At 37.3% G+C, this 26,862-nt stretch overlaps 2 long non-coding RNA genes across 3 annotated transcripts; one reads left to right on the forward strand and one right to left on the reverse strand.

Moving 5' to 3' along the window:
• Positions 1-3,691: 3,691 nt before the first annotated feature.
• Positions 3,692-12,332, reverse strand: LOC121078662. The gene is made up of 3 exons (XR_005824685.1): positions 11,934-12,332; positions 4,351-4,429; positions 3,692-3,939 (listed from the first exon to the last, which is right to left on the reverse strand). It is a non-coding gene; the product is annotated as an uncharacterized LOC121078662 (long non-coding RNA).
• On the forward strand, positions 8,945-25,742 carry LOC121078661. 2 transcript variants are annotated; one of them, XR_005824683.1, is made up of 4 exons: positions 8,945-9,067; positions 10,149-10,188; positions 20,178-20,317; positions 25,553-25,742. It is a non-coding gene; the product is annotated as an uncharacterized LOC121078661 (long non-coding RNA). The 2 variants fall into 2 exon arrangements; XR_005824684.1 differs by lacking the exon at positions 8,945-9,067 and adding an exon at positions 9,127-9,370.
• Positions 25,743-26,862: the final 1,120 nt, after the last annotated feature.

Genomic DNA, 26,862 nt, shown 5'->3' on the forward strand with positions numbered 1-26,862 from the left:
TGAATAATGTATGGCGATATGGGAGTGGGGAGAGAGGGGCTCAAAGGAGATATTATACTGATATGAGTAAAACCACGTGTTTTATATCCATATGTAACAAGCTAAATGTTACAGTAAAAAAAGCTCTTGCATCCTTTGTTTCAAGTGACAAAAACGACTTGTTTTGAGAATCTTCCTGACAATATTGATTTTCAAATTTCTTGCAATAACACTACACTCTGCAAAACCTTTAGCTTTTATTTTGACTGATTTTGTCTTGATTACAGGAGTACTAGCATTTTAATTGTATGTGCTATTCATTACTTCATTCACTGTTCGTTCCATGAACACTGATCTTTTGTCTTGTCTTTCTTAGTATGTTACCGAATGCTACTGGCATTGAAAATCTATTCGTTATTATAGATAATATTATTGCATTATGTAAATCAAATGTATATGTTTAAAGCTGTTTTGCCTTAATTTGTTTTAAATGCACAGGACAAAGACACTAAATATTTATTGAGCAAAATATTAAGAACTCCAGCTCTCTGTATTCCTCAAAGTGCATCCCCACCTTGAATGAGTTTGTTCTGAGGCTACCTGTCTGCCCAAATTATGTGTTATAGGGAAAGCCATTGACTAGATATTATGCTAAGAACAAATGCAGACAAACTGAGGCAGTTTTTCCCCGAGGACAGGGCTGAAAATGAAGTTCATTAAGCAACGATCCTTTTCAGCATTAGAGCTCTGAGGAATAACGTTACGTTCTGGCCAATGCTTTTACAAAAAATGAAGGACATATGGTAAATATACCGCATTTTTTTTTTTCTGTCTTCATTTCTGAATGCAGGAAGAGACAGATGAAACTGTACTGATATCAGTCATAATATAAAAATGAAATATAACGAAATACTCTGCAATGATGTTAAAAAATAATAAGGATGTTAATTATGTAATAGAATTAAAAGCTCCTTTTCCCATTACCACCTTGTGAATTCCCTTATGGCTGTAGCTGTAAATCCATGATATTGGTTGAATTCTGTTCAAGTATACAGAGACCAAGGATATGGTTGAAATTGCACATAGATTAATCAGTACATTGTTTTTGTCCTAAGATAATAATATTTCACAACACTTTGATTCTAATGGTTTTCATTTCATTCTTACGGTTTTCAGAATAACTATTTGAAGTGAATTGTTGGCCTTAGACAGATTCCTGGAGGAGAGACTGACGTGCATGGCACAAAAGAAATCATTGTTATAGGCATGGCTAGTGACAGTGCTTGGTGTAGACAAATAAGTAAGTTGACATAAAGCCTACAACTCACTCACTGGAATAAAGAAGTCTCCTCTAAAACAAGACTGAAGGCATGTCCTATGGCACCTCAAGTTTGAATAATACAGCAATGGTATAAAATTGACAATAATATCAGTGATGCAGTAAGAGAAAAAATTAATTCTCTAATCCTTACCTTGTGCCCATTCACTGTATTAAAAAAAAAAAAGTAAATTTCCTGCACAATCGATGTTTAATATTTGAATTTTTATTATTTTTTATACATAACTAAAATTACATTTCCAGTTTGAGTCTGTGGCTCCTAACTGATGCAGAACATTTCTGAACTCTCCATTAGAGTTGTCTCCTCCAAATCTGTCACCGTTCATGAGCTCCAAAGTACATTGATATTGTTTAGCCAATCAATTTATGCAAAAGAATACACTAAACTGTTTACAACAGCAAATTATCTCCTGGAAAGTTTTAGATCAATAAAGCCAATGGGCTATTGACAAAATGTTACTCAGAAGACAAGTAAATAGAAAACTAAAATAAAAACCATTGTCAAATACCTCTTGTTGCTATAACAAAATAATTCTCAGGCTTAACTTTGGCTGGACTGCACTTAAAGGTGACTGAAGAAAACTAACTGACAATTCTGCAAGATTATGTCCTTCAAAGCAAAATCTAATGAAAGAGCAAGGAAATGATGAGTTTCCCAATGATGGCTAGCTACAGGTAGCCTTATGGGAATTTATGGGAGTGAATGAAAACTACAGAAATTAATTGCATTATTGTCATGATTAAGGGGCATGTGAATTTGAAAGTAGGCAGTAATATGGACAGATAAGTCTTTAATGATCATACACATCCCAAAGTCTCAAAAGAAGTAGAATATGTAGAAGGAATTCAAAAGACTTGCAGAAGTGGAAAATTAAGTCATTAGGCTCGATCTTTTCTGTGTGACAAAACCTAGTGATTTCCACAGGGTTTTTTCCCTTCCTCTGGGGATCATTCCAACTGGCAGATCTAACCTTCTTCTTTCTATATTGAGTAATCTGTTCCAAATATTCAATTCTAAATAAGCAACACATGTAAACAAAATGAGTAGCATAGCAATATGCAATAAGACTAATAAGAAAGTAACAATTATATGTTTTCTTGGTGCTTCTGTGTGATTATTGTGATTTTGAGTCAATCAGGACAATTCTAAGTTTTTAAATAGCTGAACTCAGTGAGGCCTCAATGTGTCCTCAGAAAGTAAAGTTCTCTTGTTGAAGTCTGGTTACTTGTGGTGTCAAAGGACAGTGTAAATCAGTGTTTCCAAGAACATGAATATGTGTTCTACTTCTGCCTAGGATAGTGTTAATTCATCACCCTCTACTGTAGGGATTTTGATGTATATACCTGATTCGAAAGTTATTACAAATTTTTAATTGCTCCCTTTTTACAGTAGGAATTCTTCAGAAAAGGAGGAAGAGGAACTACTGATATTACACATAAAAGTTATAATTTAAAAGACAGATGCTTAGTAAAAAAGAAACAAATCATTAATTCAAGCCGTTTGATTGTTTCTGTCTGAAACCAGATACTAAAATAATATGGTAGTTAACTAAAAACAACTCAGATGAACTTTGCAAAAGTACACCTGCTCTTGAGTTACTTGTCCCTGTAGCTTTCTGCCTGCAGTGAATGCTGTTCTTCGGAGTTTAAAGTTTCTGCTGTTCCTTTTCGAAGATTAAACAATCATATATGAGGAATGAAATGATAGACTTAAGAAAAGGATTTGCATCTGGTATATGTTTCGTGTCTTTCCTACTGAGATTTTTAAATTATTATTTATTTTTTTTCTATTCCAAGGCTGAATTTCTGATAAACAAATGCTTTATCCTTCTGGGTCAGGTATTTAAAAAGCACTTTAAATCTTAATGTAGAAATCCTCTGTGTATTTCTTCTTTGGAATATTTATGTATTTCCCTGCACATATTAGCTTATCTGTGGACAACTAGAAGAAACAATGGGACTTTCTATGTCACTTATACAATATACTAAAATTTAACAGTCAGTCAGTTTTAACAATAACAGTTTCATTATGGGGAACAATGGAAATTAAAGTCTACCTAAGGTAATAGACAATCTAGCCTTACTTGAAGTCTGTTGGAGCTTCGCTGTTAAATTTGGCAACACCAGACTTTGTAGGCTTAAGTATATGTTTTTTGTTTTTTTTTTTAACCTTAAAATCTTCAATAGATTTGCATCTGTCAAATTTCGTTTATTTGCAATTTCCTAACTTTGCATGCCTACAAATATTGGTGGAGAGTGGGATTTCAGTACACTTAAAATTTTACAAACAGTTGAATGAGAAATCTTCTTCTTTAATAAAAAAGAAGCTCAAAGATCAATATTAAGTCAAAAGACTACTCCCCAACACTGCACAAGAGAATTGTGATGGATTAACTGAGTGCATAACCAATATTGTTTTACTGCATTAGCCCTTATTTCCTCTTCAAAGTGATTGATTGAGCCTCAGTCAAGACACTGTCCACAGCAAATATTAAGCAAACTTACCCAGACACTATCAGTCACTGTTATCAAAGGATCACCACATTTGGTGCAAAAAATGCAGAGGGACTATGTGCTCTTCACTGTGTTCATCCAGGTTTTGATCCAGAGAAGTTGTTTTTCTTAAAAGCAGAGCTTTTAAAGCTTTGCTAAGAATAGCAAAAGCTATTTTTTTGCTTCAGTGTATACCTTCAGGCTGGTCAGCCTTAACGTAGAGGTATAATTCACTTACATTTCAACTTGTTAGGTATTTTAAAAATCATCTGATTCAAAAAGAATGCAGGGAAGGCCTCATAAGCTACCTGGAGCATTCAGAGAATCACCTGATAGCAAGAAAGATCATTTGTCTGTAGATGACCACCTCGGTGGTTTCAGCCACCGTTGATTACCACGTGTAATAACCTTTCTCTGAGGACTGCATTTCTGTTACGGTTGTTTTGCTGGTTCTTCACTTAATAACTGTCTCAGCACCTATAAATATTATGTATACATAATGAAAAGGTCTTATACATAGTGGGCAAATGTGATCTTACCTTGTCAAGGGCGTGGAAGTTGCCATTTTTCTTTGCAAGTGATGGAACTGAGCTTCATGCTGCTCGGTGTTAAAGCAGGCTGTAAGCGAGATGTTAGTGGGTTCCTATTCACATAGGTCTCTGTCCACAAACCTTGTGCCCTAGAAGGGACTGACAGCTAACTGAGATAGCAGTTAGGAAGTTAGTAGTCAACTACAGTACAAATTAATGGAGTTAGAATTGCTACATGGCCCAGAATTTCCCCACCATACAGCAGTATATGCTTATGAACTTCCTCCACTGGTTTGAAAGCTCTAAAACAGTGATATCAGACATGTTACCCTGATGGAATTCTCCCATGAATCACTGCATCATCTCTGTGGATGCTACATACCATCGGCATGCTAAAAAGCAGGTTAATTGGGTTTTCCCAGTTTAACATCAGTACAAGCATACCCTTCTTTTACAACCACTGCTGGTCGCTCGAGACAGCACTACCAAGTTTGTTGCAGCTTTCACTTTTTTTGAAGATAAGCTATCAAGATCATCTCTTGAGAACAACCTCTACTTTTCTGGCAAAGGGATTCCTCCACTCCAGTTGATATTCTGGCTGGAAATAAGAATTTGCCCCACTATTATGATGCAACATTTAATTCCACATGCATTTATACAGGTTTCAATTGCTTTCCATCTGTATTACTCATTAGAGAGATTGTCTAGAGTCTAATGTTCCATCAACCGCTAATAGTTCTGGTTAGTCGGATTTTATAGCATCGGCAAAGTAAGACAACTTCTCACAAATCAGACAAGAACACAAATGCTTGTCCTGTTTACATCCAAGAGAGCATCTGCAACAGACTTTAATTGTTTCAGAGCATGCAGTGGGAGTGCCTTCAAATTAATTTAAATTGCAAGCTTGGTCAACTAAAATGCTTTTAATTGTCCATTGGCAGCCATTCAACCCAATTTTAACACTCTGATTATAGTGCCTATCTGCTTTGGTGTGTGCATTAATAATACATAGACATCTCCATCCAGAAAACTTTAAATGCATGTGGCATCATGTATCAGATTCCTTAAAAAAAAAAAATCATAGAATATATATTACCCAAGACCTACCTACTAAGCAAATAGTCTCCCTTTTCTGTGTTTTCATTTTTTTTTCCTTCACTATAGAATGGAAGAGGAATGAGGGAAGTGGAACAAGTGCAGTTAAACTGCTCCGCTCCTCTCCCACTTTCACTTCTCTGGCTCCCCCCCACATCCGTGCTTCCACGCTTTCTCCAGACCAGCAGACAAGTGCTCACAGAAGATGTATGGTGTCTTCTTCCCCATTCCCCTCTCCGAGAACTTTTCCCCTTTATCTTGTTAGCAGGAGAGCTGATATAGGAGGAAATGAAAAGCAGCAGAAAGTGTCTGCCCATAGAATATTTCACTGGCCATCTCAGGATGTTTTTGCTTTCTATCATGTAAGTCCTGGAGAATCAAGTTTGAAAAGTTTATGGTGAAAGTATATTTTTGACATATTGTCCAATTTGGGCTGATGACAATTCTACAGTACTTTAACTCTAGGCCACTCCACTTTTTTTGTCCTAGCTTTTTTCACAGCACCTCTGTCGAAATTTTTCTGGTTTATGAAGAAGCAGTGGAATCCATGTTTTGTTTTTTTTTATACCTCATCGTTTGAAAAATTCAAGCTAACAATGAAAGTTGCCTTTCTGCATTACTGATCCAGTTATAGCAACACGTATTAAATGATTTATGTAATTAAGAGATTTCTTATTAACCTCATTGAGGTCCTTCAAGTTGGTCAGTATTTTTTTTCTTTTATGTGCTGTCTATGTGAAATATATACTCTGCAGTATTGCAGAGTTGTCATTATGATTTGTCAAAGCTTTGCCAAAGGTGTTCAAAGTGACTGGCTCTAGCATTTGATTAATATAATATTTATGGAGTCATCTTTTCCATTGGAGTACAGAATTTTGCTTTTCTGGAGTTTTGGCTGCTATTTCTTTTATATACATTATTTCTTCTTGTATTGTATTCAGTGTATTCCTGTTCATATCTTACAGGATAGTGTTATCTGAAGAGCAACATAATCCCATAAATTACATTTAGAGAAGTTTTCTACAGATAGTGTGCTTTAATCATCTCCATCAAAATATTATTAATATTATTATTATTGCAACCATTAACAGTTAATACTGAAGTGAAACAGTTACAGCAATTTTTTTCCCATTAATTAATGCAAATTATTATTATTATTATTTTTTAATTGAATGCTCTCCGAAGTTTGGCTAAATTCAAAATCATTTTCTTAAAACTATTTGAGTAAATCAATAATGAATTAATTTAAGAGTAAAAGTCATGTAATTGTTCACTGAATTACATACATATTGAGAACCCACATCCAAACTTTATTTGATAAAAATTTAAGGTCACTGATAATATATTGACTATAGCTTCTACATTGTTGTGGTGTACTGTACTATGGCACTATATGAACTGTTTGTAGTAGTGATTTGTCCAACTATTTGTATAACTGTTAACTAAGATTGTGCACAAACAGATTATCGGTATTTTTTTCTTCTCTGTCAAGAGTTTTCTCAAAATAGTCAAACAGTGAATTATACCAACAATAAGAAAAACAGACTTCAGAATCAACATAATAAAATCCATGAGACTGCACATATCTGTGCTGGCTGCTTTTGGGGCTCTGAAGAATGTTATAGCTTGGTTAGGTGTTTTTTTTTTTGCGCTGATTTAGTGGTCTTGGATGAAGCCTAGCAAGTCATGTAAGTTGCAAAATTTTCCTAAATATTCAAAAAGTTTTTTTGAAGTGTTTTTAATGAAGATATTTTTTAAAAGCCCAGAAATATGCTTTGCTAATTTCCTTTATTTAATAGAGTAAACCAAGGTAAACCATTGGAGACTTCATCGTCCTTCAAGAGAATGTTCTCATCAGCCAGAGATTAGGTCATGTTGATAACCTGATTTGTGGACCAAATTGGTTTGATATCTGATAGTACTTCCCCGGAGTTTTGGGTTAAAAATAATGAAATAGTAAAAGAAAGAAAATCCCCCAAAGGGATTTTGCATCTCAATGGATGTTTTTCCCTTGAAGAAAATGATGTTTCATTTTATAATTGAAATACATTATGCCTTTGAACTTTCAATAGCAAAAGCTATTAAGAGTATCACATTTCGTTTATTATATTACATTTTACATACAGACCATATATTTTTTATTCTGCTTATGTCTTGAGAGCTTGCTGGTAGTGGAATGAAACCAATCAAGAACCTAGAATAAGAATTAAAATTTAGGCCCTAATTCATCTTGCCTTATAGCTCCTTTGATTGAAAAAGCACAAAAGACAAATAAAGTAAATGTGAGGACCCTCCAGAGAATACCATTACTGCTCAGTGCTAAAATTCTGCCAGGTCCACCTAAGAGCTCCTTAATGTATAAAGGACATGCTCCGTGGTGGCTAACAATAGAAGGAAGTACATTAGCAATATGCCAGAGCAGGGCAGGAGAAAGAATGGTCAAAATAAATGGTTTCATAGAGAAACTGTATTCTTCTGTGAATTGATGAGTGAGTGAATTGATGGCGAAGGTCAGATCCATGCAAATTAGCCTGCATTTAAACTAACAGTGGTGAATTTTCTAACTCTCTCAAAAAAAAGCGATGAAAGGAAATGGAAGGAGATGTGGTATCAGGGCATTGGACAGAAGCATCTGTCTCTAAAGAAGAGATCTGAGCAGAAATGTGCTGGGGTGACTTGACCCCCATCTGGCATCTAAGCCCCTACCCAGCTGCTTGTTCTCTCCGTGCAGAGAGACAGGGGAGAGAATTGGACAGGCAAAAGCAAAAAGCAAAAAAACAAAAGCAAAAACAATAATAAAAAACAACCAAACAGAAAAACAAATAACAAACAACCAAAAACAACAAACAAACAAGCAACACACAAGCATGTGGGGCAAATAAAGACAGTTTAGTAAGTTCAGCAAAGTGGCACTTTCAGGCAAACCAAAATAAGAAGTTCATTCACTGCTTTCCATCGGCAGCCAGATGTTTAGCCATTTCCAGGAAAGCAGGGCTTCATCCTGTGTAAATGTTACTTGGGAAGACAAATGCAGTAACTCGAATGCCCCCACTTTGTCCTTCTTTCGCTCAGTGCCATGGCTGAGCACGGCGCCCTGAGGTCTGGCAGATCCCTGGGGCTGGTGGGGTGGGACCCTGGCTGTGTGCCCCCAGCTCCTTGGGTACCTCTGTCCTGGGTGCTGAGGGGGGCAAAGTGGGAAATAGAGAAGGCCTTGATGCTGTGCTAGCACTGTTCAACAACAGCTAAAACATCAGTGTGTTATGAACACTGTTGGTAACAAATCACAAACATAGCACCAAATGAGCTGCTATGAAGAAAACTAACTCCACTCCAGTTACACCCAGTATACCTTGGAAATGAATTATTGTTGTTTTTTTTTTTTTGTTGTTTGTTTGTTTCAGAAGAGAATTTGTCAGAATTAATCACTAGTGTTTGGGATTTACCTGGTAATGTTCTGGCAGTGGGGGAGCTGCAGGGGTGGCCTCTGTGCCAAGAGGCTGGGGCTGCCCATGCTGGGAAGAGCTGGGTCCAGCCAGCTCCCCAGTGGACCCACTGCAGGACTCTGCAATGATGGTGGGACCCTTGAGAAATGGTGGTTAATAAAGTGCAAAATGCAGACCAACAGTGAGAGGTGAGGGGAAAAGTGTGAGAAACAGCCCAAGGTTAGAGGAGGAGGAGGTGCTCCAGGCACTGGGGCCTAGATTCCTGTGAAGCCTGTGGGGAAACAGTGGTGGAGATGGTTGGGCCCTGCAACCCACTGAGAGGACCTGCCTGGGGAGGGAAGAGTGTGATGTGAAGTACCAGCGGAGAGAAATGGATAGGAACTGACCACGACCCCCATTCCCTGTGCCCTGCCATACTCTGGAGGGAGAAGGTGGAGGAGTTGGGAATGGAGGAGTGGAATAAGCCTGGGGAAAAAAAAAAAAAGGATGGGGTGAGATTTTATTTTTCGTCTTTGTTTCTCACCATCCATTTTTAGTTGTTAATAAATCAATTTTCCCCAAGTGAGTCTGTTTCACCCATGATGGCAATTGGTAAGTGTCCTTAAAACCTGTCCTTATCTCCACCTGTGAGCTTTTTCACTTTGTTCTGTACCCTTGTCCTGTTGAGGAGGGACAGTGAGAGAGCGGCAGGGTGGGCGGCCGACAGCCAGCCGAGCGTAATTCACCTGGAGACATCTGCTTCTGTAACACGGCTACATGTATGTTTTCACAATTCTTCAGTGCCCGGCCTTGCTTTACGATTTTTAGTTTTGCTTCGTGTAAATCAGAAAAAAAAAAACACAATACAAAACCACTCACAATATAATCTTAAGATACAGTCAGAGCTCAGCTTAGTTTAGCAAAATGATTTTCCACTAAAAGTATTCATTGGTTTTTAACATTCATATATTTTCTTTGTTGTTAATGGGTTCATCATTCTGTCAAAACAAAGACTGAAGAGATATATGAGTTGATATTCACATTTTTAGAGGAGGTATCTTTTCTGAGTACAGGAGGAGAATTCAGGGCCCAATGATGAAACTCAGAAGTTCAGCAAGGGCTGCTGTGTTTTTGAATCCCAAGGACGGTTCTGCATCCCTGGAGCTAGCTTGATCTTTGGAAATCTGTGCCTACCTTCTTGATCATCTTTTGAATTTATGAAGGAGACATTTTTCCACATACCAACCTGTTCTGGCCATTCTGAAGTTTTTTTTTTTTTTTTTTTCCTAGGAGATGTTTTTGCCATTTTCCTGTCAGGGAATCCAGCTCAGTAGGTTTCATTATAAAATTCATTTTTGCCATTTAATGGTAGGAGGACAGTAGGTGTGTTCACTATGTGGAACAGATGGCAAGTGTATTAGAGCAAGGCTGAATCTCAGGAACAGTCCTCTGAAGAGAATCTAAACCATAATGTCATTTAATATCAGGATATATACTATATTTCAGTTCATGTATATCTTAGTAATATAGTGAATACTTTTCTAAGCTATTTTTGCTTTCACTTGACTGTAAGTCTTTCTGTCTTTGACTGAGGAAATTACGGGAAATGGTGAAGTATTTTAAGCATTTCCACAAAGCTTTGATATACTTTTTTTATTTCTTCCCAATTCACAGGCATCCATCTGCACTCTTAAAGCTTTGACATCTTTTTTTTTTTTTTTTTTCCCCCTTTTTAGTGGTCCTCTCTGCAAGGCAGGATGGGAATGATTCTTTTGGTGTTTGTACTCACGTGTCACGCGCTTCTCCGGACTCAGTTATTGCAGTCTCTCTCTTTCTCCCTTTTGATGTGCTGACATTCAGATGAGTCACCAGTGACATTTTATTTATTTATTTATTTTGTTGTTGTTAGATTGATTTCGTATGTGAAATTCATTCCAAATGCCTGTTCTGAATATATTTGTCTACCTTCAATTTGCCTGGCATATTGAACAAAATCCGATTAGATGTGTTTATAAAATGACTTATCTTGCAGGCCTGCAATTCAGCTGAAAGTGTGCAATGACTGGGAAATTTTGTAGCTTGCAAGCTTCAGTTGCTGGAACATGCTGAGTCATCAAGTACATATTCCTTTGTAGATGCTAAGCAAGTTTCGTCTTAATTGCACTATGCAGCATAGTTGGGTAGTGTGGGGGTGTTAAAGTCAGCTAAGTCTAGAGTTATACCTAAACAGCCTTGTTTTCTCTAACAGACTCTCTCAGGTATCTATTTAGATCTGTCTAACACACCATACCTGGGTTCAGACCCATAAGGTATAACTTGCATTTGGATCTAGTGTGATAAAGTGTGAAATTCCCAGCACAAAACTCAACCATAAAATGCAAAATATTTGTGATACATTTCTATTTCAAGTTTTGTTCCTAAATCTGATATTTGTCTAGAAGCATGCTTCCCTCAAATTGGCTGTAAAAATTTGATTTCTGTATATAGGATTAATTAGTATGGCTTTTTGACTGTGTATAATTATGAGGGATCATTATAATTGTTGTTTTAGGCTTCTTTTCAATATTACCTTGAAAACCAGTTGTGACTGTATGCTGCAAACTCGAATGTTCACAGGTATTTATAGTATGCTCCAATAATAGAAAATAAAAATAGTTTAGTACTAGGAAAAGTGGTATGTGTTATGACAATAGCCACGACCAAATATCTGACAGGAGGAGCTGAATATTCTAGTGAATTCTCTTTACCATCAGAGTGGAAATGTAGCTCTACTGATAGATTTAAATTTCACTCGTCTTCTGTATCAGCTACCAATGATATACTATTTCTAGATGAAAATAGTCATCAAAACACGTATTCCAGGTTTAATCGGTAAAGTCTTACGTAATTTTAAAACTGTAAACACAGAGATTGTAATCTTGCAAAAATATCCTAACAATCCTAAACTTGTGTACAATGAGCTTTGCTAGTTCATTTCTGTGAAGGCACATGAGAGTAACAGAGATGGTATTTATTTCTATTTATTTCTTTATCTTGTGGGATAATTACACTTAACGATTTGAAGACAATGCTCACTGTGTTACTGAGCAGGCAGCCTCTGCTGGCAGCGCCATGCTTGAGCCCTGCAGGCAACCCAGGCCCACCCTGCTGGTTGCTCACTCCCCCTGATCTATGTGTTGTGATAAGGACAACTTAATAGGAAAAAAAGAGGGGGAAAAATAATAATAGTAAAAAAGAAATGAATACACAAACACGTGATGCCCAATGCGGCTGCTCCCCACCGGCCAACTGCTGGCCCAGGAAGCAGCGGACCCCATCCAGCTGTCCCAGTGCCACGGCGCCCCAAGGTCTGGCACGTCCCTGGGGACAGCAAGGCTCAACCGGCCTGTCTGTGTCCCCCCAGCTCCTTGGGCACCTTGTACGTCGTTAAAAGTTAACTTAGTGGACATGTTGTGGTACCTCATCTGTTGACTGAGGCCTCCAAGTAGTGAGGATATAACACAAAGTCAGTGTGATTGTGATGAAAGCATCATGTCATCAGCTGTCTTCCCTGTTTTGGGATAAAATCTTACTGATATCTCTAAATTTGTGGTAACACTCAAAAATATTTTCTTGAAATCTGAGTATGATTCCAACAGAAAGTTTATATCAAAACACAGCTCGGATGTGGCAAAATTCAGCCTTAGCTTTTATAGCCTTTCTTTAATCAGAATTTGAAACCCTTCAGAGGAAAGGCGCCATAAAATCAGTTCTAGGTAATCTTGGATATGAGCTAATAGTCCATTAATCTAGTCAATAAAAGCATGAAAAATTCTGCTGCCCTTTAGGCCTATAAACTTCTAAGAATTTTATCAGTGAAAATGGGACAGAAGTCCTAGGATTACTGCAGGGGTTACTTACTCACACTTCCACCAGAGGCTTTTGCTCTATTTTTGTTTATTTATTTATTTATTCTCATTTGAAATATATAACTCATTCGTGGAACAACGCCAGCCAAAACTTGTTACTGGTTCCATATTATACAAGAATGAGCGGCAAGCCTACAACGTATGAACCATGGGGTGATAGGTGTTGAATACTTATGTCAAGTGTTAAGGAAAGCAATCCTTTGACCTGCATGGTACAAGTGAAAGTGGGGTCTGCTGCTGAGCAAACTGCTTAGGAGCTATGATGAATATATTTTGATATGGTCATGCCCTGGCTTCAATCTACTTTAATCCCTGTATGCAGAAGCCACTGGAGAATACTCAGAAATGGTTTCTTAACAAAAGCAAGCTTTCCATTGAGAAGTTCCAGTCATTAGTGCACAGCTCAAGCAGGCGGCTCCTTCTCTCTCCTGGTCTCTCAGGATCAGGTTCTTGTTCTCTGGACTGGCTGCTCAGACAATCCAAAGCATATATAGACAGCAAGACTTTTGTTACCTGTGATTTCTGGGAACTGCCAAAGAGATTCTACAGGATATTAGAGAAAACAGTTTTATTTTTCTCCTCTCCCTAGAGCCTTCCACCCTTTCAGCAACTTTTCTGTATGTAACAAAGTGCCGTTGCCTTTACAGAAATAGAATCTACTTGGCGTCAACAGCTTGGCTTTCTCCAGTCTCCTGAGATGAGCAAGGATATCCCTTTGCTCCTTATTTCCAGATGAGTTGTCCTATTCCATTGTTAAGTTTCAATTATATTTTCCCATATTAGAAACTTTTTATAGATGTGATGGTGGAAGCCAAGAAGATTATAAGGATTGTTTACATATAACACAGCCCAGCAGTCCTGATTCATTGAAATAGGTGGCAAAATTTCTGTGTTCGTCTTGCAAGACAAATATTGTTAGTTGTGCAAGCATCATTTTATTGAGCTAAGCAGAAGAAGATAATGAGAACTGAGTACCAGAATGATACTTCCCAGTATGGTTCTTCTTTCATTTTTGATGAACAAGTGTTTTCCTTAAATGTATTCATTACTTAAAAATCTGATGTGAATAATTCTGTTTAATCATGCTTGCCATCTATATAATGCACTATAAAATCATTGGCTTTAATATTCAGAAATCCTAGAAGTATACTTAGTTTTGCTTATATTCAAAGGTCACATGCTATTTGAAACTTTTTAAAGGTTTTTGGGGAGGTACGTTATTGTAGTATGAACTAGTTTAATTTGAAAGGTTGAATGAAAATTCCAAATTTTAGAGCCTATAAAAAGCCCTATCTTAGTTTTGGAAAATTTTAAAGGTAAGAAAATAAGGAATTGTGTATAGTTTATAATGGCAAGTTCTTCTTCAGTAATGGTAAGATGACTGTTACTTCAAAATCACATAAGACAGCTAATAATATAAATAGTGTTTCAGCAGTTTGTCAGGGAGTTCTACTATATAGCTTTTTTTATTTTTATTTTTATTTTTCCTAAAATTCTAGGCTAAATCTTTGATACTTATGTTTTCTACCACAAGTTCTATTTGTGAGACATAACATATTTTGAATGCATAAAGAACTCGGACCCCTTACTGAAGAAATTTCCTCTTAAGGAAATGAAAAAGTTACATTTTATGATGTTGTGAGTGTGGCCAGATCACACATACTACAAACATAAAGATGTATAGCTAAAATACCAGGAAACTATTCAGGGAGTAATGCGGTGATACAGTTTATCCATAATTTAAAAACCTTTCTGGATATATTCTTTCATAAAATCTAACAGGACAGATGTTAACTGAAACAACAACAACAAAAACCAACAACATTTTCAGGATATTTCAGTATAATGTAGAAGGCTCTAGCTAGAGGTATATTTTCTTTCATTATGTTTTCCATTGACATTCACAATAAGTTGCTTTTTAAAGCAAATGCTAGTGAAACGGGACCTACTTTCCTTCTTTCAGTATGAATACACTATGTGCTGGATCCATAAAGCACATAATTTTTTTCCCAGATTTTTCATACTATTTATTTATTTATTGCCTTGTTACTGAAGGTGAAGTTACTGTAGTAATGCCAAAATAGGATGTGGTCACCTTCCTGAAAGACAAGAACAGATTTTATCTGTTGCCACTGAGTTTGCTGATTCTGGCGGAACATAATTTTCGAGGTACCTGGCTGTTGCTCTTCTGACCAGTTAAGAACAAGCTCACCAGGTCCCTTCACCGAAGTGGCTGTACTGCTCATAATGCTCCAGATGCTGGGCTTGTGATCATCTCTTCTGGTACTTTGCTTCTCCGCCTTTGTCATGTTGTATAAACAAAGATTTACACTGACAATGAGAATGAAATTGAGTTCTGCTGGATTTTTGCAAATCAAAGCAGTCACTTCACAGCCCTGATATATAAGAGTAAAGCTCAGCAAATAATTGCATATAAACTGTATGAGCTACAGATTTAGAGTGTATTTGTGCATAGTACTGCTATCTGATTCTGTTATGGTGTCAGAAGATTTCTGAAGGATTTCTAACATAGGAATTTCTGCAAGCAGTAAATTGTGCTCACTATAATATCAGTCTTAATTCTGCTTGACTTTACTGATGTGCTCAGGTTGGTATGTTTAAGATTAGTGAGGCATTAGCTCTCAATCAAAGAACTACTTGAGACTATAGTTGCATTAATTAATATCATTTGACCTTTGTATTTGGGTGGAAAGAGGTATAGCTTTTTTTTTTCTTTCCTATGAGCAATGTTATGAAATTGAATTGATAGTTGCAGTATTGCTCTTGGTATGGCCTATCAATTAATGGAAGTTAAATTCTGTCCTTACATGCAGTTTTGAAAACACATCTGTTTAGTAATGTAGCAATTGACACAGTAAATACTTTCAATAATTCTGTATATGTCTGAAAAAGTAAGATGATAAGTTAACTGTATTACAAATGGCCTTTAACTGCATGTGCTCTAACCATTAAAACGATATGCTATATATTCTAGTATATTCTATATATTCTATATTCTACTTACATTTAATATAAAACCAGTCATATACAATGAGCAGAGGTTACTGGGTTGACAGGAAAACCAGAAGAAGAGTCGGAGAACCAGCCGCTTGGTGAAATGGCAGGTGAAGGGCTGTTCCCGAGCTTTTCTCCATGTGTGCAGAGCAGGGTGCCAGGGGGGCTGGCTGGGTACATACAGCACCCCTTTGGGAAAAGCGAGGCACTTTCCTCTCAAAGGCATTCCGTGGGGGTACTGATTTCTACGTGACAGCAGTTAGGAGGGATTGCTGGCTCATAATGAAGCTAATAAGAATGGAGAGTCCACTTGCTGGTGTGGGGAGGAACCACCAGTTCCCAGGCTCTCGTTGCTTTTCCCTCTCTGTCATCTTTCCTCCCCTGATGAAGGACAGGTATTTAACACGAATGAAAAGGAAGACAGATTCCATGTGAGAAGAAGCACTGGGTCAAACGGATCAGACGCTCTGAAATACGACATTAGTGAACTGGGCTCCTTTTTCCCTGTATGAGCCAACAGCTCCTTCATTCCCTGTCCTCATTTAGTATCCTTCCTCCTGGTTGACCTTCTGCCGCTGTGGCTTTCTGTGTAAATGAAGAGCAAGCAAGACCAGTAAGAATTCTCTTAACCAGCAGAGAGATAAGAATAGCCATGATATATTAGACTAGCTAATGTAATACATGCTTTATTGTATCTCAGACTTCTTTTAGCCAGTGCCTAATTTTATCCTTTAAAAACGTAGAATCATGGAATATTTGCCTATGCCTGTATTTGCTATATAATTTCAGGCTTAATAAGTTTTCCAAACCTTTCTCTTTTTAGTGACTGGATAAGCAGTGTGTACTGGAGCTGTCTTAGTTGGCAGTGAAAACCCAACCGAGGTGACTCTTTTGTCATTGATTATTGGGGAGTTTTTGTCCAGCTGGGTGCCTTCTGCATGGTCACCATAAATTAGTTTTGTGTCACTGCCTCTAACAACCACAACACATTGATAGTCTGTAAGCGATGGTTTGTGTGACCTGAGACGAGATCTAGCCTTATTTTTCCACTCTATTACTTTCAAGCATAGTCTTTCTATTATTAACATGCGGTAGTAAAACAAACATAATTTTAAATTCCCTTAAAATTTATAACTGTTTTTTTCCTTGCATCTCATGAATGCAAACCTTACAGGAGCTGTAAACTGTTAACAAGAAGATGTATGTATATGCATTTTAATAATGTGATAATGTGATCTTGTGTATTACTTTAGACTGGTTTACAGTTTTATGGCTGTTCAGAATACTTCTGGCCTGATTTTCCTAAAACTGCATATACAAAATAGGAATTCACTGGTACTGTGATGAAGGTATAAAAATATAAACTTGGTATGAAGGCACAGTCACTCCTGTAAGCTTCTAGGTCTACTCTGATTAATGCTAAGCGTGTACAATAGGCAGAATATTCTCTGACAGGTGTTGGATTTCATGAAGCAAAAAATGTGAATGCCAATAACTTAGGAATTAACATTTTTGTTATAATTGGGCATTTTTCATCTGATTTTCAGATAAAGATCAAGATTTCAAACTGCTTAATAGTAGTTTTTAATAGTTATTGTAAGGTTGCAGTGTTGCCAGTTTCCAAATGAGTAGAGTATTCCACTGCTTTCTAAACAAGAGCTTTCAAAAAGGTAAATATGGAAATACATTTGACACATAATTGCACTTCTGATTAAGAATAGCAAATTCCTTTTTTGCATTTTTGCATTACCATCTCAGTCTCGGGGGGGTGGGGAGAATTAGTTGTTTGTTAATTTGACACAATGAAGGTGTCGAATTTTCTATCTATTGCTATAGAAAGGATATGGAAAAAAAAAAAAGGTTCTCTGAAGCCCCTGGGAAGGACAGGATGCATGCTGGTAGGAGGGAGGTCCGGAGCCATGGAGCAGCAGAGCAGGGCTGCTCCAAAGGGCCCACAGCACCCCATCCCTGTCCCACTACGATGCTCGCAGCGGTGGAGTCAGGAAAAAGGAGTGAAGCTGGGCTGGGGTGGTGCGGGGAGCATGGTGCTGTAGTTATGGTCTCTGTTCCTCACCATCCTACTCTATTTTAATTAACAATAAATTCAATCAATTCTCCTCAATTCCGGTCTGTTTTCACTGTGAGGATAACTGGTAAGCGATCTCCCTGTCTTTATCTCAACTCACGAGCTTCTTCACCTGATTTTTCCCCGACCAGCCACACACATTCCTTTTGCTTTTTGACAGTAACACAGATAAGTAACATTTTTGCTTTATTCTGTTAGGACATCTTAATTGACGTTGACAGGACTGTAGTTTTCTGAGTGATGAAAGGATGACAGCAGCATGCTTAAGGGCTGCTGCGTGGTTTGGACAACTGCATGAGCCTGCCGGAGCTGAATGCTTGGAATCACGGTCTCCTGTAAATACCTGTACATGCATGAGAATGGATTCCCTTACCGGTTTTAGAAGAAATGACAACAGGCAGCAGAATGACTGCAAATACTTGCTGTTCCCGAAAAGAACCAAGCTCATCTTGGTAGCGTCTCGGTAGCCCTTACAGACCTGTCGTGGTTTAACCCGGCAGGTGGCTCAGCACCACCCAGCTGTGGTGGGATGGGGGGAGAATCAGAGAGGTAAAAGTGCGAGAACTCACGGCTTGGGATAAAGACAGCTGGCGAGGTAAAGTAAAAGCTGCCAGCACAAGCGAGGAATGCAGTTGCTCCTGCCCAGCGACAGGGCGGTGTGCAGCCCCCACCATGCTGGCAGTGCCACAGGAGGACAAACACCGCCACCCCAAGCTGCCCTCCTCCCGTTGGAGTGCTGAAAGAGTTGAACTGCATTTGATGTAAAACCACAATATCAATCCCAGCTCTATATGTTTCTGGAATCTTTAACCTAGGAATCCTTACAGATCATAGTCCTGGCCATAAAAAAGAACATAAAAATTATGAAATGCTTCTTTCTAGAAAGTCATCTTTTTAAAGATAGGGTGTTATTTTTTTTTCTCATAATTACATAAAAGGCATTATCTTACTCTGTAATTAGTGTCCCTGCAATCAAATAAAGGTTATAGATTAATTGGAGAGCCACTAGAAATATTTTAAAGGAATTAATGTTAATTGGGAAACAAATTATCCTGCTATGAAATACACACAATTTCAAGTGGTTTAGGATCATAACTCGCATTTTGAAGAGGATCAGACCCCTTGCAGGCCTGACTCTCACTGCCAGGGCAGATTTTAAAAATTTGTTTCCTCAAGAAATAAATTGTAACCTAAAGGGTTTTTCTAAATTTGTAGGTGCGTAGTTTAACTCTTAACTTTTAACTGAAATTAATGTTACTTATAGTATTAGTTAGCCTATCACAATCTCTCTTGTTCTTGGTGTAAAATTACTGTAGGCTCATAACTTTAACCCATAATTAAGTCTACACAGTAGATTGTAAATACAGTATTTATTATTTTATTGACCCTGTTCTATAAAAAAGATATTTGTTTAATCCCGTACAATATTTCAAGCAGTTTTCCAATTAATATGTGGTCTTTATTTGCATAAAGGCAATTTGCACATGTGATTTGTAAAACCTTATTAAGCATCTTTTTTAGATATGCACTGATGTGAGATTTTTTATGTTCCTTGGCTGGCTGTAAACACATATTAGAAAATCTTTGGCATGTGTTCAGGTACTGAAGCAACTGATGTGTTGCTGTAGTATGACTATCATCACTTCCCCTGGATTATTTCAGGACCATTCTTACCAAAAAAGTCTGCTTTTATTAAGACAGGCGTAGCTGAAAAAGCCATAGATATATATTACCTGATATTTATTGTATACTTGTGTGTTTTGTGAGCACAAGTGTCTGAAGGAGAGGTGTTTTTTTTTGTTTGATTGTTTTTTAATTAAAACATTTGGCACAGGGACAACTCACAGGTTACTTCCCTGACTTGTAGTCATCTGGGCAACCTGTAGGCTACAGATGAGGATGAGTTTGAAAATCTTTTTTTTAATGATTGATTGTTGATTTTTTTTTAAACACTTGCTATAAAAAGAGCAGTAGAAAATTATAAGTCAACTGTAATTTTTAGTTTTGAAAAATATGCATCTATTGCAGTGTGTTTTGTATGGGTGCAGACTGGTCTATAAGTACAAATTCCACATCTGTTTTGATTGCGAGTTGATGACATCATCTCTGAATCAACTCTGTAAGCAAAACCTAAATGCCTAGTTTCAATCACTTTCTCAGGAAAACTCTTCTGACAGGTTAAGCATGGCCAAATATTTACATTTATATAAAATCCTATAAAAATCAGATTTATTTTATACTCTTGTGCCTTAGATTTAGTTACAGGAATAAACTTAGCGACTATGTATGTAAACTTATTTTTTGTTACAGACTCTGTTGGAGTACTGCTGGCCTTCAATATCTCCTCATCTCAAACAACGCTGGAAATGAGTTGTGCTTCACTACAGAGGCTAACAGTGTTATGCCAGTAATCACTTCAAGAATACTATTTACCATCTACAAAGAGAAAGGTAGGGATCAATCTACATGTGTTCTCTATCATGTATTAAAAATGTTTAAGGTTGCACACATTAAAAATTAATTTCCACACATTTCCATCAAGAATGCCATTAATCTAACCCACAATACAAGACACATGAAAAACCTATAACAAAGAGAGGCGTATCCCCCAACCCCTTCTGTGCTTTCTTTCAAGACTGACTCTGAAGTGCTCCCATCTAACAACAGAAGGTAGAAATAATTCAATTTTGGGGAAGCTTTTTTTTTTTTTTTTTCAGTTGCATGTCCAAAGGCCCCTGTGCGAAGGTTTTCCTAATCCTTTTCCAATAAAGAACATAAAAACCTCAAGGGTGGTATTTCCAGAGGAATATATTATTAGAAAGAACTAATATTTGAGGGGCTTAATTTTATTAAAAAAGTGCAAGAACCATGTGTCTAGCTTCACATAAAGTTTAGTAAAAGGTTAGAAAATTAGCTCATATGTGCTGTTTATACATTTGGGTGGATGAAGGAGACTTTACATTTCACAACTGCTTATTTCTGACAAGTTCCAAAATTCTAGTGAATTACGTATGCATCCACTTAGCCAAAAAGGACTGAACTAAGGGCACAGACTGAGTTCACAAATAGTACTAGGAAGCTTTCAGATGATAAGATGAAAGTGGATCTCGGTCACTGCTGCCCTGGACTTGAATATGTGGCCTACAGTCAAAGAGTTGTGTCTTTTTCAGTTTTTTCTCCCTAACTTGTGAATTTTTGCTCTTCATGAACAGTTCATGAACTTTTATTTATCTTCAGCAATTGCATTATGAATCAAGGATTTAACTGGAATAAGATAATCCAGGAAATAGTAAATTTCAATTCATTTTTATGAATCTAATATGTATTCAGTATATGAGAGCAGAGAAGTGAATACATTAGAGACAAAAATATTAGAAAGAAACTACCTATTTTTGTAACTGTAGGTTAATTCCCAAAGACATTTAACCAGAAATTGTGGCAGAACTGACTTTTTGCAGCTCTTGGATTTTCTGGGACTTTCTCCCCTTAGGAGTGAGTAAATACATCTTTGCAGATTTCTTCTCTGTTATTACTTATTTATATTGGGCTATTTTTCAGCTTGACTCTATATCTAGAGCAATATGGATCCACAGCTAAATGCTTTGGAAAATATTTTATTATTTCCAGCAGATTTCTTTCTCTCTCTCTTGGCTAAACAATAGCTTCTTCATATTTGTTGTTGATAGAGCTGTTTTAAATCCTTTTGCTGCTGTCAAACATAGAATCCAGTGTGATGTTAGGTAAGTGGTTGTCAATTACATTAGTCCACGCTCCAGGGTTTGCTATCTTCAATTCTAGAGTAATGCCAAAACCATATTGTTAGGCTGAGGGCAGGTGATAATTTTAAAATCCAGTGAGTCATGAACTATAAAGGCTAGCTAGAAGCTCATGCTTTGGACCATTAAGAATCAAGAAGTTTTCACAAAAGATAGTTTCAAATTCTGCCTTTCAGCATGACTATTTAAATAAGATTTTGTATTTAAATAAGTTTTATTTAAATTCATATTTAAGTATCCTTAAATAAGAATGTTAAATTTGGCATATATGTAAATGCAGGTGTCTATGAATTAGCTCCCCAAATGTAAGGGAAGAAGTCAGAGGATGCAATAAAAAAGTTATCGCATTCTGAAGATTTCATAGATGCCAGTTTGTTCAGACAGCTCTGAAAGAGTAAACTACGTAATTTGCAAGTATGAAAACAGTACTTCCAAACCTGTACAAATGATTCTGTAGTAAAAAGGTTATCACTCAAGGCATAATAAAAAGAAGTTACACTTGAGGAAGTCATAAGAACTGTCAGTCCTTCAGTTGCTCTGAATCCTGCAATGGCAATACAAGAATTGAAGACAACATATCACAACATCAAATACACTCTGACTGTCAATTCTCAAATTGCTGAACTAAACTCTCCAGTTCTGATACTTTGCATGTGAGTTTTTAAGTATTGAGAAGATGAGTGTGCCCCCCTACCACACCTGAATTTATACTAAGACCTACAAAGCCTGTCTGTAGGACTTACAGTACATACTGAAAAGAACTTACTCCTTGGAGCTGTAGCAGCATAAGGTCAGTACTGAGCTCCTCAGTAGCCTGGCTGTATGTTTACAGCTAAATAGTCTAGTGGCTCTTGGAGTTCTACAAAGAAAGTTAAGGAAGGAAACCATTTGAGAGCTGAAGAAAAAGGGGGAGTGGCTTGTGGCAGTGGCATCATCAGGAGCCAGATGGAGTTGAAACTGGATGAAAACTTCCTGGGCATGCTTCCTCCCTTAGAAATGCCTCAAACTAAAAAAAAAATAATTATATATATATATATATATATATGCTTAAATCATTGTTTTTAATAATTCTTTTCAACACCTCTGTAGCCCTGTTGAAATATAAATGGAAATGAAAATGGAAAGGGAAGCACAGAACCTAATAATGTTTGATCTGTGAACCAATCCATCCACATAGGATAACAAAAAGACAACACATAAACCTGTAATTTTCCTACAAGAAAGGTCAGTTAAACCAGCTTGACCTTTTTCCACATATAAAGCAATATATCCACATATATAGCAAACTACCAGCCTCATCCGAACGGTCTCCAATCTCAAGGCTCTCTCAAAATAAAGTACAGAGATAGAAATCAGTAGATGCTGATGAACTGGGCATTCAGTTGTTTCTTCAAGATGGCTCGAGTAATTTTACATGTGCTATAGGTTACAGTAACGAAAGAGACAAATGGTATTTTAGAATAACAACTCCCTGGATGAATGCAATGTTAACATTTTATCACAGACAAATAATAATAATAAAAAAGACAAAATAAAAGACACCTTTTAATTTGTAGATATTTAGATAGAAGCACATGAAGATACTGCTATGAGGACATTAAAAATTGTTTTATTTTCTACTTGATTCCACTAAATAACAAGAAATTGCTAATTCAATAGATGCTAAAACTATGTGACAATGTAGTTCATTTTATTCTGTGGGAGTGAAGCCTGAAACCTAACTAATAGCACCTTAAAACTGTGGGACAAATATTCCGGAATTGTTTTCCTAGGTAGAACTATGTGACCAACAGTAAGGGGACACCACTAGTTTAAAGCTGCCTTCTGACGTCAAGAAAAAGGTATTAAAACCAGTACTAATTAAAAGTATTGACATTCCAGTATTTGATACACAGTAAATAATCCTTTCTCTACAAAGAACAAGCAAATGACAAATTCAGTCTAACCAGAAGTCCGAAGCTAAATCATTATCCTTATTCAACTCAACACCTTATCCAGAAAACAAGTGCTCGATATGCTATAAATTGTCAAAAATTAAAAAGTGCTTAAGAAACCTGTGGTTAAACTGAAAAAAACAAACAAACAAAAAACACAACAACAAAAACAAACACAACAACAACAAAAACATTGGAATGGTACATGTACAGAATGGTACATGTACAGAATGTTTGTTTATGTTTTTGTGTGTGTGTTTGTAAAGGCTGATTTGTCAGTTTCTTTATGTCCTGTGGCAGGATTTCAATGTTTTGTTGTGAATTTCAAGAATCAAGATGCATAGAATCATAGAATAATAGAATCATTAAGGTTAGAAAAGCCCTCCAAGATCATCGGGTCCAACCATCGCCCTACCACCAATGCCACCCACTAAACCATGTCCCTAAGCACCACGTCCAACCTTTCCTTGAACACTCCCAGAGATGGTGACTCCACCACCTCCCTGGGCAACCTGTTGCAATGCCTAACCACTCTCTCTGAGAAGAAATGTCTCCTAATTTCCAACCTAAACCTGCCCTGGTGCAACTTGAGGCCATTCCCTCTAGTCCTATCACTAGTTACCTGTGATAAGAGGCCGACCCCCAGCTCCCCACACCTTCCCTTCAGGAAGTTGTAGAGAGCAATAAGGTCTCCCCTGAGCCTCCTCTTCTCCAGACTAAACACCCCCAGTTCCCTCAGCTGCTCCTCACAGGACTTGTGTTCCAGGCCCTTCACCAGCTTCGTAGCCCTTCTCTGGACATGCTCCAGGGCCTCGATGTCCTTCTTGTACTGAGGGGCCCAAAGCCATCATTCAGCGGTACACTTCTTGATGTTTGAAGGGTTAATTATCAATGGATATTACCAAAGTAAGTAGTAATGCATGATGATTTTGAAGATGATTCATGAAGTGTGTATGTCGCCAAAATTTATAACGCGTCAGCAACAACCACAAATGCGTTTATTACATATTTCACTGCGTATGTCTTATATGTTCACTTACCCATTGGTAATGAAATGAACAGCCCCTAAAATAAAGTAATAAATCTGCAGTGGTTGTGGATGTTATAAATGTCCTTTGCTGCTAATACATTATGAAGTTTTAAAGCATTAGATGCATGTATTATTTATATCATTCTCACTAATACATGGAATCTTTATGTTTTGAGGATTTCAAATAATATTTTTACCACTTTTCTCTTTAATTTTATTTCTTTTGTGAGAGCATCTGTGGCATTTTCTTCATCTGCTGTCCCAAACAATTATTTTATCCAAGAAATAGCCCTCTTTGACCTCCAGTTCATCTCCCACATCCCATAGATCTGTTCTGGTTTTTATCCTGTTGTCTTTTTTTGATTAGCAATGAAACCATTTTTCCTTCTACTGCAATAATCATCACGTATCTATTTATCCCATAGAAATGCAGTAGTGAGGAACAAATTAGCTCTAATGACACGGCACCAGGCTCTGAACCTAACGATCTTGCATTGTACATACATGCCCATTTGTTTTCCCGTTACAGAAAGGTTGGTGTTCTCAGTCTGAAAAACAGTTCAGGTAACGTTAAGTGATTGTTAACACAAATTCTGTTGTGAGTAACACTTCCCTTACTCAGCAGGCAATCTGTTATAAGCTGTTTAACCCTCAGATTTCAGGAGTTACATAGAAGAGGAAGACTATCCTCTTGCCTGCTGGTGATGATTAGATGATCAGCAGGAAACCCCACTCTGCTTCCAGTGCCCCTCCCAAATATTTCTAGGTAGAGAATTCAGTCCTGCACCATTTATAATTGCTCTATTTGCCCACACACCACTGAAGATGGGTTCATAAGGAGAAGGCTGTGTGATCTGAGCAGTTGAAAGTGAGGATGCTGCTTGTCTGTTGTGAAAAGAAAGCGTGGGAGAAAGGCCAATAAAAGTCTAAAGTGTCTGTCCACAGCTGAGTCTGAAGATACCTAACCAGGCTGACGGCAGAAGAAGCAGATGGCCTAGATGGGAGCTGAAGGAACCTTCATCGCTGCAGCTTCAGAAGATCAAAACGGTGCATGGGAGAAGAGGCCAGAAGACTAAAATATTTCAGTAAAACTGGGGAAACTTCTGCTCATTGAATAATTTCCTTAAATAATCTGTTCTCCAAGTATTGCTTTTTAGTACAGAAACTTCTGATAGCTCATTAGCTTGAGTAAGTTTTACATATCCTTGCTGAGCCTTTCTGATGTGTTCCTTGTTGCCAGCTCCCTTTGATCTTCAGGATATGCATGCTCCACCTTGCACCCACAGCACAAAGTTCTACAGTGTGAGTCTTCTCCAAGAAGAGCTGGTCTGCTGCAGACCTCAGCAGACAAGAAAACAAGAATAGCTTTTCTTTTGCTGACCAACTCTTGTCTTGCAAAAGATGCAAAAACTGTTGTCTTTAGTAAGAGTCTGAGTGCTGAGATTTATAGTTTAAAATCCAATGTATACATTAAATACTTATTTAAATTATAGATACAGGAGTACAGCTTTTAAGAGATCAAAATTAATCCATATTCTTTATCAGCACTGTCAGAGCCTCTGATGGAGATATTATATCCTGATTTGGGCACCATGTTTTAAAGGAAGACTGGAGGGATTCTTCAGGAAAGAATAGAACGATCAGAAATACAGAAAACATGAAAGTGTGAAAGAAGAGTTGAGGAACTGGAGAAAGGAATACGTGTCAGGGAGGGGAGAGGAAAAAGGATGACAGAACTTGTGTTATATGCGTTAAAGAATCTTGCAAACAGGAATGACCAAGCTGTTCTCCATGTGCCTAATAGATAGGACAAATGGAAATGGTGTTAAAACATATAAGAAAGATTCACTTTAAAAGTATATTGCTTACTGACTTGCTGAATCTTCATTACCAAAGATTTTCAGGAATGAATTAGGAATGGCACAGTTAGAGTTCTCCTGGTCTCGAGCACAAAGGGACTAGGTGACCCTCCGAGGCAGATTTTTCTGGCACTAAAAACCTGTTTCTGTCCTTGGGAATTGTGTTTAATTTACACTTTCTGATCTTTTACTAATACCACTTTCTCACACGCATATCAGTAAATATGGTTTAGATCTCTTCGACTGCCGAGAATAACTGTAAAATCATTTTATAGTAGTTTAAAGAACTTTAGGATAATGTTTTGGCTGCCAGTTTATGTCTATTGGACATACAAGCCTCCTGTAGCCTTCTTGGGTTTGGTTTTAGAGTGAATTAGAAGGCTGAAGTAAGAAATG

Source organism: Cygnus olor, chromosome 15 (genome assembly GCF_009769625.2).
Source record: "Cygnus olor isolate bCygOlo1 chromosome 15, bCygOlo1.pri.v2, whole genome shotgun sequence".
Taxonomy (NCBI): domain Eukaryota; kingdom Metazoa; phylum Chordata; class Aves; order Anseriformes; family Anatidae; genus Cygnus; species Cygnus olor.